This window comes from Mesocricetus auratus, unplaced genomic scaffold (assembly GCF_017639785.1).
Source record: "Mesocricetus auratus isolate SY011 unplaced genomic scaffold, BCM_Maur_2.0 Super-Scaffold_4256, whole genome shotgun sequence".
NCBI lineage: Eukaryota > Metazoa > Chordata > Mammalia > Rodentia > Cricetidae > Mesocricetus > Mesocricetus auratus.
Genome location: NW_024429182.1, coordinates 117691416 through 117702664, shown reverse-complemented (window position 1 = coordinate 117702664; position 11249 = coordinate 117691416). Strand labels below are relative to the sequence as shown.

The 11249-nt window shown below is 47.3% G+C and overlaps 1 protein-coding gene across 4 annotated transcripts in view; it reads left to right on the top strand.

Moving 5' to 3' along the window:
* The first annotated feature begins 66 nt into the window (after positions 1 to 66).
* Abhd2 (abhydrolase domain containing 2, acylglycerol lipase) overlaps positions 67 to 11249 on the top strand; it is a 90321-nt gene continuing 79138 nt past the window's right edge. For 3 of the 4 annotated variants that reach the window (XM_013118940.2, XM_040729969.1, XM_040729955.1), the window contains exon 1: positions 101 to 211. The gene's annotated coding sequence lies outside the window, so the exon portion shown is untranslated. Of the gene's footprint in view, positions 212 to 11249 lie in introns of all 4 variants that reach the window. The other variant, XM_005077784.4, reaches the window with a different exon arrangement.

Genomic DNA, 11249 nt, shown 5'->3' with positions numbered 1-11249 from the left:
TTATCCAATGAGCAGTGGTGTAGCCCTTGGTTAGGGGCGTGGCAGAGGCGGTCGTCAGGGGCGTGGTGGCAGTTGCCTGGGCGGGGCCGGTAGCGGCGGGAGCTGCGCTGGCCAGGGGTTCCGGCTGTATTTCTATGAGCGCAGCCGGCAGCCGCGGAGCTGCGGGACCCGGACTCCCGGCGAGCTGGACCGCTGGAGTCAACGAGCGCAGGTAAAGCCTCAGCTAGGAGAGCTCCACCAAGCCGCGATCGCTCTCTGGAGGCGTCGGGCCAGAATCCCGAGTACCCGGTCCCCAGCGTGGCTCGGCCCATCGCGCCGCAGCCTGTGTGCTCCGGATCCGTGGGGACTGTTCAGGGACTGTCACCTGGCACTGCGGGGATCCGGAGGGCCAGCTTGTCTAGTGGCGGGGCAGCCCAAACCACGGGTGGGATACGCCTTCCTGAAGGTCCTTTGTCCTCTCCTGCTCGAAGAACCGAGGTTGGGGACAAGGCCGACAGAGGCCTCCTGGGTGCCATCCCCTGTTCCCTATCGATGCCCACTCTTGGGCCTGGGGAGGTTTCCGCCGGGCCAGACTCGGGGAAGAGGGTTACAGGATGCTGGAAACCTGAAAGGGCCTGACTACAAGCCCGGGATAATCGATGGGCCTTTGCGTTTTGGGGATCCCCGTGCCCACCCACGACTGATGGGTTCAAGTTCTAGGGAAGCAATTTTTGACCTACTTGGAGGCGCACTTTATTGAGCTTGTGAAGCAACTGTTCTAGGTGTTTCGTGGGCTTTCCCCATAGCAAGATCTGTCCAGCAGCGCCCTGGGCTGCCTGCCAGGCTAGGCAGCCAGAGCATCGACCTTGGAAGTGCCTAGGCAGAGGCCAGATGACAGCCACCTGTCTGGGATGCTTGGGAAAGGAAGGATTGTATGATCCATCTGTAAGGCCCTTCTCCATCCACCAGTGCACGCTGGGCAACATTTGATGACTAGGTTGAGGGGGATCCTTACCAGAGTCCGATAGATTCCAAGGGGGTGTTGAATTCACCCATAATGATTTTTGAGGTTTTAGCTCTCACGTGCATGTGTGCATGCCGGCATGCAAGTGGAATAGCTTATACCAAAAGGTGAATTAATCGAGAGGTTTATTTCGGTGTTCAGCTGGGGTTTACTCCTTCTGGTTCCTCTATGCGGGTGCCTCCACCTCCAGCTTGTGAGTTTTACCTGGCCCAGAGGCAGGTTCTGAGAACAGACTCAAGAGAGAGAGATTGCAGGTTTGGCAGAGTCAACATGATCTGTGCCCAGAGCTTTTCAAGGGCCATTGGGTTACAACCACATTAAGCAGAGTGCATTTCCCCTCTTCACTGCCTTGCCTGAAGGTCACGTAGCAGAAGAAATAACTGTAAACCACCTTGCCCATGTGAGGATAAAATGAAGCTTCCAGCCAGCCAGAATGCAGGCCAGTCCATGCTGCTAATGGTCAGCCTGAGCTTGGGATCTTTTAGAGCTAAAATGCCGCAGCTCATCTAATTCATTCCACAGTGTGCAGATAAGACACTTAAGGCCTGGGACGCTCACCAGACTGGCTGATCGTCACAGGAACATGACTAGATCTAGCCAGGCCATGACTTAAATTTTACTCACAGCCTAGTTCTTATTCCATGTTTAAGTTCTAGAGGAGCCCAGAGAGGTTAGGAGCACAGACTTAGGCGTCTCAGTGCCTGGGTTTGAGTCTTTTTTTTTTTTTTTAATTTTATTTTCCAGTTTAAATTTAGATAAGAATCAAGGTTGCTTCACAAGTCAGTTGGGTTTGAGTCTTAGTCCTGCTTCTTCTTAGCTGTGTAATTTGGGGCAAGTTATCCAACTCTCTGTGCCTTTTTCTTCACTAGTAAGACAAGGAACGATGCTGGCACTTTGTTAAAGACTGGGGAAATATGCACTCTTGGGAACATTAGAACAGTGCCTGGTAACCGCAATAGAATTGCTAAATAGCCTGTTGTCGCCTTTCTCTGTAGATTTCCTTCATACCCACCACCCAGCATTTTTCATCCTTAAATGTACACTAACATGAGTTTCTTAATTGCATCACGTTTTTCCCCGTTTTCCTTGTATTGAATTGGATAATGTAGTTCCTCCGTTAGTTCCCCCCTTGTAACAGCACTGTTCTCAGACACTGGCATTTCTGCCATCTTTAAAGGGAGTAAAAATGAATCTCTCACGGTGGTAGACCAAAGTCCCCGGGGTTCCAGTCTGCATGGTGTCCTTCCAAACTCGCATTCTCTCGGCCCAGCCTCCCTCCCCAGCTGTCAGTGTGATTCGGCTTGATTATAAACGGGTGAACATCTTTTAGATTAAGATTTCATGACCCACTGAATTAAGTGCTTTTCGGAAGTTCAGGGATCATGTGTCGAGTGCATTTAAGCAAGTTCCTTAGTCATTTGAGTAGGGGGCGCGGCAGCAGCTGCCTGGTGGAGACAAGAGCAAGAGGGAGAAGGATCTTTGCTGGTCACCTACCTGTTCATTCCCCAGCCTGCGTTTCGCCCACCCACACCTCCTCCTCCAGAGCTTGCAACAGCCCAGGTGGCTGTGCAGCGTAGCGGTCTTTCTCTTCTCATTTTTTCAAAAGTCCTCACCCATCCCTTTTTACTTTCACTTTCATTTACCCTGCCTCTTTGATGCTTTTTGAAGTCCACTAGGTTCCAAGGGAAAGTTGAATTCACCCTTATTGAAGTGCCGGCTCTGTGTGGGGCCTGTCACTGTCGTTTCTTTGTTTATTTTTTCAATTGTTTGGATTTTGCAGAAACCCCATTCCCTGTAGTTTTTCCTTCTCTAGGCATCACTGAAGTTGATTACTCTTCACTGATGGGCACCTAGGATTATGACCCTGAGTTTGGGGCTTTTCCTTGGATCCTCGCTACCTCAGCCACATTAGAGTAATGGCTTCTTTTCTTTGCTACATCCCCCCCCCCCCGCATTCTAACAGAAGGATGACTTCCTAGCCACTGCCTTTCCCTCTTTCCCAAATTGACACCTTTCTCCTGGTCAACTCTGACAGAACCTGTAGAGTACAGAGGTTCCACAGCTGTAGAGGACAGAGCCTACAGCTCCTGCCCTAGAGCTCAGCACAACCTCTGGCCCTGTGGCAGACAGGGGGAAATTACTCTTTTTCTTTCTCCCCCTCCTCTTGAAATCTGGTTCTGTGGAACCCCCTGGCAGCTGGACATTTTCAGTATAGTGGAATCCCATCTGGCATAATTTCGGCCAGGACCATAGCCTACAGTGTTTGGATTTTTATTAACTGTAGGGTTTGAACCCTCGTTGTCCAGTTGAAGAGTTGATGACCTGGGACATGAGGTGTTGTAAGCCTTTCTATTTCATCTTGGTTTTCCCAGGAACAGACACTGGAAGGGTGGGGGAACCTCCTGATGTGGTCTAGTGTTGGGATTATATAACAGCCTTTCATGGCTCAGCATTCATTCTTCTGTCTCTGTCTCTGTCTCTGTCTGTCTGTCTCTGTCTCTGTCTCTCTCTGCTCTGGTGGTGATATTTGAGACAGGATCTACAGATGCAGTTTAGACTTGGCTTCTCCTGGTCCTACTGCCTCAGCCTCTAGGGTCCTGGGATTCCAGGCATTCGGCTCTGCTGCTCAGGGATTACAGCCATTTAAGCCCTTGTGCTTCTGTTGAGCATTGATAACATTATAGGTGCTGAACTTATTTTCCATAAGAACTGGTTTTGTTTTTGTTTTGAGACAGGGCCTCCTGTAGCCCAGGCTGGCCTCAGATTCACTGTACATCCAAGGATAACCTTGATCTCTTGATCCTCCCAAGTGCTGGGATTATAGGCATCACCAGCCACTACACGGTCTTCTGTTAAGGATTGTGTTTCCATTTACAGACTTCTTTTTTCTGCTATCTTGGCTCCAGAGCATCATATATGGGAATTAAATCTTTTCAGTTTATAAAATGGCTGCAGGAGACAGATGAAGAACCCCACTATGACCCTGAAATGTGTGTTCTGGGCCAGTTGGACAAAGCACTTGTTAGGCAGAGACCCATTCCCTGGTCTTTCATCCTCATCAAGCAACAGTCAAGTAAAGAGTAGATTAAAGAATCTGAACACTGGTAGCACAGGTTTGCATAGTTTCTGATTTTTCACTTGTCTAAGTGGAGCCCAGGTTGGCCAGGAACTGGCTGAGGTGAGAGATGACCTTGGCTCCTCGTCCCCTTGCTTGGGCCTCTGGAGAGGCTGGCATGACAGGCTGTTGCGTTAGTTCGCCAGTGTGTTATATGGTACTGAGGATGGACCCCAGGGCCAGCATTCTGTCAACTGAGCTACATCCCCAGCAAAGACGAGGTTTGTTAGGTCACAAATTCTTTACCAGGTGTATATTGGGAACACTAATAACCAAACCAACAAGTGTGTCTTTTTTTATCACACAAAACTATTTTGGTTTAAAATTGGTTCTATTTAAAATTTAAAATGTAATGCTCTTTATTCAAATTTTGGTGGTTTGTTTGCTTTGAGATGGGATCTCTCCTTGCTCTGGCTGGCCTAAAACTTAATAGGTAGACCAGGCTAGGCGTGAACACAGACATCTGTCTGCTTCTGCCTCCTGAGTGCTGGGGTTAAAGGTGTGCGCCACCACACCTAGCTTGACCTTCGTTGTTGTTCATTTTAATTTTTAATGTTGTACCCTCATTTTTGTATTTATGTATGTGTATACATGCCATGGTGTGTATGCTGTGATAAGACAACTTTAGGGCCTGATTCTCCCCTTCCATCCTGTGGGTTCCTGGGATCCAACACAGAGTGTCATGTTTAGCGACAGACACCTTTATCTGCCAAACCACTTTTCTGGCTCCACTAAAAACATATTTGAAGAAAATATACATTGAAAAGTACAAAATATTGAATCTATGTGAGAAATGTCACTCTTGGAAAATGCAGTTTTGGTTAGTTAGTTTTTTTTTTTTTAATGGGCAATACAAAGCCAAGTGTGGTAGATTACATCAGTTATCCCAACATTTGGGAGGTTGGGGCAGGAGGATTGCCAGGAGTCCAACACCAGCTAGGGCGCCTGGTTTACAGTGTGAGAGTCTGTCTCTGGGGGCTGGGGGATATGGTTACACATTCCTTTGATGGGAGAGTATTTGAAAAGTGCTAAGATTAGGAAGTAAATGCATCTCTGTCCCCTCCCCTGCACCATCACCTGCTTTATATGACACGCCCCACCCTTTATATGACACGCCCCACCCTTTTACCCAAATGGTAGCACATGCTATGCAAACTGTTTTAAACCTTGCTTTCTTCACTTAATTTTTCTTGGCAATATGAAACACCACGTCACCCTGCAGGAAGGCCGTCTATTTTAGATCTCGCTTTCTGCTCTGAAGGCTGTTGAGCCACCCTCGTGTTTAGGCAGCAGCTTTGCAGAAGCATCTTAAAGCATTCTGTGGTAGTTTGGAGACAGATGTTTTTCTTCTCTTTGTCCTACTCTGCTAAGGGTCCAATTCTGGTCCATTTTCTCCACCAATTAAAGGATTAAAAGACAGGGGAACCATATCTTAGATACAGCAGGCAGCAACAGGAAACAAACTTTTAAAAGTAAAGTAGCATATTCACATAGCAAAGGGTACAGGGAGATAGAGAGAGACTCCCCACAAAGTGGAGAGGGCATTCAGAGACCTAAAGCACCCCATCATCCCCCCCCCACACACACACCAGGGCTGGGAATTGTGTTTCTGGGCCTGGGATGGGTCCCTTTCCCCTTATTTTGGATTGGTCAGCTTAAAGAACGGAAAGCTGATAGACCCACAGCCTCAAATAAACTTGTTGGGAGCCAGCTTGAATACCTGACAACCTGGACAGGTCAGCCAGGCGGAATGTCTGCTGGTGGGAGAGAAAACCTGCCAGGCCTTTGTCTCCGGGTTGGGGGGCAGCGAGGACGTCTGCCATTTATTATTTATATGTAACCCCTTTCCCTACCTGTCAGGGTTCTGCTGGCTCCCAGCCCCTCAGTAGGACTCAGCCTGAGAAAATGCTTGGAGAGGCAGAAGGCTTCTCCAGGTTAGCCTGTGAAGGAGAGCTGGGACTGTGGTGAGGGACACACAGACCCTTGGGCCCCAACGGACGGTGCCCAAGGGCAGGACATGCAGACAATGCAGAGCCAGGCCGCGGTCTCCTCTGGTGTCCAGAGAGTTTTGTTTCAGGGCCTGTCTAAAGGCCCCTGTGTTCCACACCACAGCTTTCTCTGTGTTCCCACCTTTGGACAGCAAAGAGGAGCCTGCCCTTCCCCTCAGGACTTCCTGTTTGGGGAGCATTAATAAGTGCCACACCTCTTTTCTCTTGCCTCAGGGAGAACCAGCTCTGTCAACTTCCATTGCCTCCAGATCTATACACGACTTCTGTCGACCTGATTGGAAGTGTCTCCCAGGCTCTCCAGATCATTTTGCCACTTCCAAGTTCCAATCCACACCAGCCTTGCTAACTGAAGCTTTCTTTGGGCCTAAGGAGAGGGTTTCTGGTTCTCCACAGTGGAGTTTCCTGTGGCTGTACTTGTGTTTTAAATAACCACACTGATTTAAACATGATTTTGCCTGTGGGTTTTGGGTTTTCTTTGAATGTGCCTCAGCCTTTATCTTGCTTTTATTTGCCTCTGAGTCCGGTCTAAAGTCACCTTGGAAATGACTGAATGTTGAAGATGTTAGTCAGAGCGGCCAGTCTTGAGTCATCACTTCCTGGTCCTAACTCACTGCTGGGCACCCACGGCATCCCTCATGTGTACCACAGGTACCTTCTTGTGCACACGAAGACGGGGGTGTTGTTAGCAGTTATTCTTTTCAATCCTTTCTCCAATAAAAGAGACAAAATCTGCTAACAAGTACCCCCAGTTTGTGTACCATCATCTGAACATGTACTGTTTGCTTAGTCATGTCAGTGAAAAAAACAGAAAACAAACCCCAAAACCAGGAAGTCCAACACAAGTTCACCCGAATTCAAAACTTTTCAAATAAGGAATGCAAATAAGATCGCTTATCACCTTCATTTTATTCATGAATAAACACGTCGACAGATATGTTAGCATTTAAGGAAGTCAGGTGTGTTAGAATAGAGGGAGTCTTCTATACAAGGTCAAAAAGTTGTCCTTATGGCTGTTGAATCATGGCATTTGGGAGGGCCTAGATTCCCTTGCAGAGGACTGTATTCATGAAGCGGCCTCACCTTTTCAACTTTCTTAAGCAGTACTGGGAAACCAGGGCATCCATTCCACCCAGCGCTTTCTGGACATGGTACCTTTTTGTGGGCTTACAGATCCAGCATCCTTGGCAGTCCAGACCTTGAGTTTCTAGCATGTTAGAAAGAAATAAAGCTGTTAGGGGAAATTGTTCTTCAACTCCTGGGGTCTGGATTCGTTCATGTGTGAAGTGCCGTGTTGGACTTTTCTCTCTTCCTTCCTTCCTTCCTTCCTTCCTTCCTTCCTTCCTTCCTTCCTTCCTTCCTCCCTTTCTTTTTCCTTTTTGAGACAGGGTTTTTCTGTGTGGTCCTGGCTGTCCTGGAACTCGCTCTGTAGACCAGGCTGGCCTCGAACTCACAGAGATCAGCTGCTTCAGCTCCCGAGTGCCACCACAACCTAACAGGTGTTGAATTTCTTAAGGAATGGAAGGTGGGAGATGGTTGAGCTGTGAGCTCAGCAACATTAGGTAAGGAGTAGGGTTAGGTAAGGCACTTGGCAGTGTTTACACATGAGATTTTCTGAAGTGTGCGTGTAAGCCTATTAAGCACATGATGTAGCATGTCAGGGGGTGACCTCTCATCAGGTCCCAGATCCTGTTTGCTTGCCTTCGTAGCACCAGCACTCTGACCTTGGGCTAAAATTTCCCAATCCAGGGCCCAGGGTCTATTTGTGAGGTTTCCTGAGGTCGCAGATGAACACTCAGCCCTCAGTCTTCTTTGTTTTATGTGAATGATAATTAAAAATACTTGACAGACCCATCCTGGAATGTTGGGATTATTGATAATATTAGGCTCCACACATACAGCGTTGGTGCACCTCATGTACGTGTGGGAAATCCTGATGAGTTGGAGCCAGGAAACCCCATTAGTAGAAAAAAAAATGCAAAGATGGGCTTAGCACAGAAAAGAGGCAGGGACTTTTCAAATGAATAATGATAAATAATAATTGGATAACACAGATCGTTTGTGTGACCTAAACACAATGTCAAAATGGCAGCAGCCAGCAGCTAAAGCTTATTTGTCATGGTGACACATGAGCTCAGGGGCCATTGCCCTGAACTTGACTGGAGCTGAAAGCTAGGGATGAATTTGGATCTCATTGGCTACCAGGCTCTTGTCTGTTACTGAATAACCACTCATTCCCTTGTTAGCTTTTTATTGTGGAAATTTAAAAAATACACAGTATACAGAATCATGTAGTGAGCCCCCATGGCCCCAGGGCCCATCACCGGCTTGTGAGTAATGGAGTTTCATAAATTCTTCTAGCTACCTCAGCCAACCCACATTTATCTTAAATTTGACCCCAAGCACATTGTTACATCTGTAAATACTTCCATGATATCGTTTCAAAATACTCTCATTACATATCTAACATCTAAAAAAAAGAATGCTAATCCTTTTAACATCCAGTGTGCCATTATTCATTGAATGTAACCTTTCTACAGCCATACCACCCTGAATATGCCCAAGCTTGGCTGATCTCTTGACTTGTGATCATTCTAGTTCATTGTTCTACTATTTATGACACTGTCTCTTTGTATCCTTGTCTCTTATGAGGTTGTGATTTGGGACAGGGTCTTGCTGTGTAGCCCAGGTTAGCCTGAAGTGCACACCATTCTCCTTCCTGAACCCTCCTGAGTGCTAGGATTACAGGGGTGCATCATTGTGCCTAACATGCGAGGCAAGCGCTCTCCTCCGAAGCTTCAGAGCGCCCCCTTTCCTTTCTTCTCATCCCCCTGTGGTTTATTGGAGCAGCTGGGTACTTTGTACTGTAGAGAGTTTTATCTGCTTTTGAACAGGCCATGCATTGACACGGTGCGACCTGGGCAGGTATATCACCGTAAAGAATGTTCCCCCGAAGTAATGACCGTTATTAGTGCCTCGTATTTTTTTTAGATGTATTTTATGTATAGTGCAGCAGATATGTGTTACATTAATGTCTTTTCTTCCTTTTTTTTTATATAGTTGACAGCATAGTTGCCCATGTTTTTCTCTTCCTTCCTTATGTTCAGGTAGCATGGAATGATATATTTTAGCAAATTGCCACATGTATCAAGCTTTTGGCAACCTTTTCTCATGTATCCAGTTATGAAATTGTTTAGCCCTAGAAATGGAGGGGAAAAATATCAACCTTCTTAGGGTTCTGTGATTGGACAGGAATCTTCGATGCGGGGGGATGCTCACTGATTTCATGTGTTCAGAAAATGCTCATGGGCTCTTTCTGTGTTGGAGATGACCCGGGACTCTGCTGTCAGCACCTCTCCAGGGGACTTGGGTACAATGTGCCTGCCTCTCCGTGGGCTATGCTTAGCCCAAGGGAGGCTCGCTGTGTTCCAGGTTCTACACTCCGGGGGGCAGGGAACTGTATTCATCAGTAAACTTCATCTTCCAAGGACTCTGGCTGCAGTTCCCTCTGCAAGTCTGAAATGTGCATAAAGTACTCACTCATTCTTGTCAATGCCGTTGAAAAAATGTGTCCTTCTGAACAGTGAGACAGCAGAAAATGCCAAGGAGAAGAGATAGCCAAGGATATTTTCCCCAAATAGAAAATAGCCCCTTTCATTTGGTCTGTCATTAATACCATCCAGTACAAGTTATTTTAGCCTTAACAGAGGAAGGTGGGTGTGGCACTGACATTGTTACCATAGAGCTCATAGGGGGAAGGCAAAGGTCTTTATGTCTGTCTTTGAATGGGAAAGGCCTTAGAGAACTCGTCAAAGTGCTGAAGTGGTGGGCTCCAGCCAGCTCTAACATGGGACCCTCCCTCTCCACGTTTCTAGGGCCTAGCATAGGGAGGGATCCCTGGGCCTCAGTTTCCTTGCTTGCATTCATAACAGTCAAGGCTGCTGCAAGTACCAATGAGGTAATGTCTGGGTGTACACTTTGTAAGTGGTAAATTATGAAGTTGGCCCCTGCTGTCAACACAAATGCATTATGTGCCTTGTTTGAGGAGTAATTGAGGTCATGTATTAACATCACTAACACTTGATAAACTGTGGAGCTACCCAAGTAGAACACTTGCCAATATCCAGTTCTGTTCCTCGATTAAGATCTAGTGTGTTAAAGATAATGATGTCAGGGCCAAATGTGATATTAGATCCCAGGGCAGGCCTGGGTGGGTGATGGAGACTCTAGTGGTCTGCAGTAAGGGAAGGACTGTGCATTAGAATGTGTGCGTGTTATGCATATGTGTGTGTGCACGTGCGTGCGTGCGTGCGTGCGTGTGTGTGTGTGTGTGTGTGTGTGTGTATGTGTGTGTGTGTGTGTGTGTGTTCCCACATATGGGTGCTCCAGTTATTGCCTTGGTACCTGGTAATGCTGGACTGGGAGGGTGCTTGTGGCTCATAGGCAGCAGACTAGCCAAGCTTGAGGAGCTGTCACTAGGCTCTGGAATGAGGTCTTCTGGTCTTGGATACAGGAAGCCCCTTCTTTGCCCTCTCTGGTGAGCACACCATTGCCAAGTTTTGCATAGTGTTTATATCTTTAAACTCACAATAGCAGGATACTCTGGCATAGGGTGCTTGACCTCTCAAGGACTCTTCAAGGAAGATCCTATTATATCCATTTAGTGAGGTACCAAGAGGTTAAGAAACTTGCCCAAAGTCGTACAAATAGTGTGCAGTACAACTGCACTTCAGGCCAAGCCTGTCTTTCCCAGAGAGCCCAGGAGTAGCCCCCTCCCCTGCCAGCAGCACTGCAGATCAGAGGAAGTCTCTCAGGAGGTGGGAAACTGTGGGACACCAATTGCTCTAAAGGACTTCTGTTTCCCTCAGACGCTAAAAAGGAAGTTTATTTTATAATCCGACTGACTTCTTGGTCTAGACTAACCTGGGATTAGTGCTATTCAGATGAGCTTATGTCCACTAGAAAACACTATAGAGAGTGTTGTAGCATTGACTATCTCAACAGAGCCGCAGAAATCTTGCCTTCAAAAGGTCTGAGTGCATCAGCTCCTTCCAGTCCATGGGGAGGCTTCCTCTCGGTTTCCTTCAGGGCCTTTCCTTCCCTCTACCTACGATCACTTGTTTCC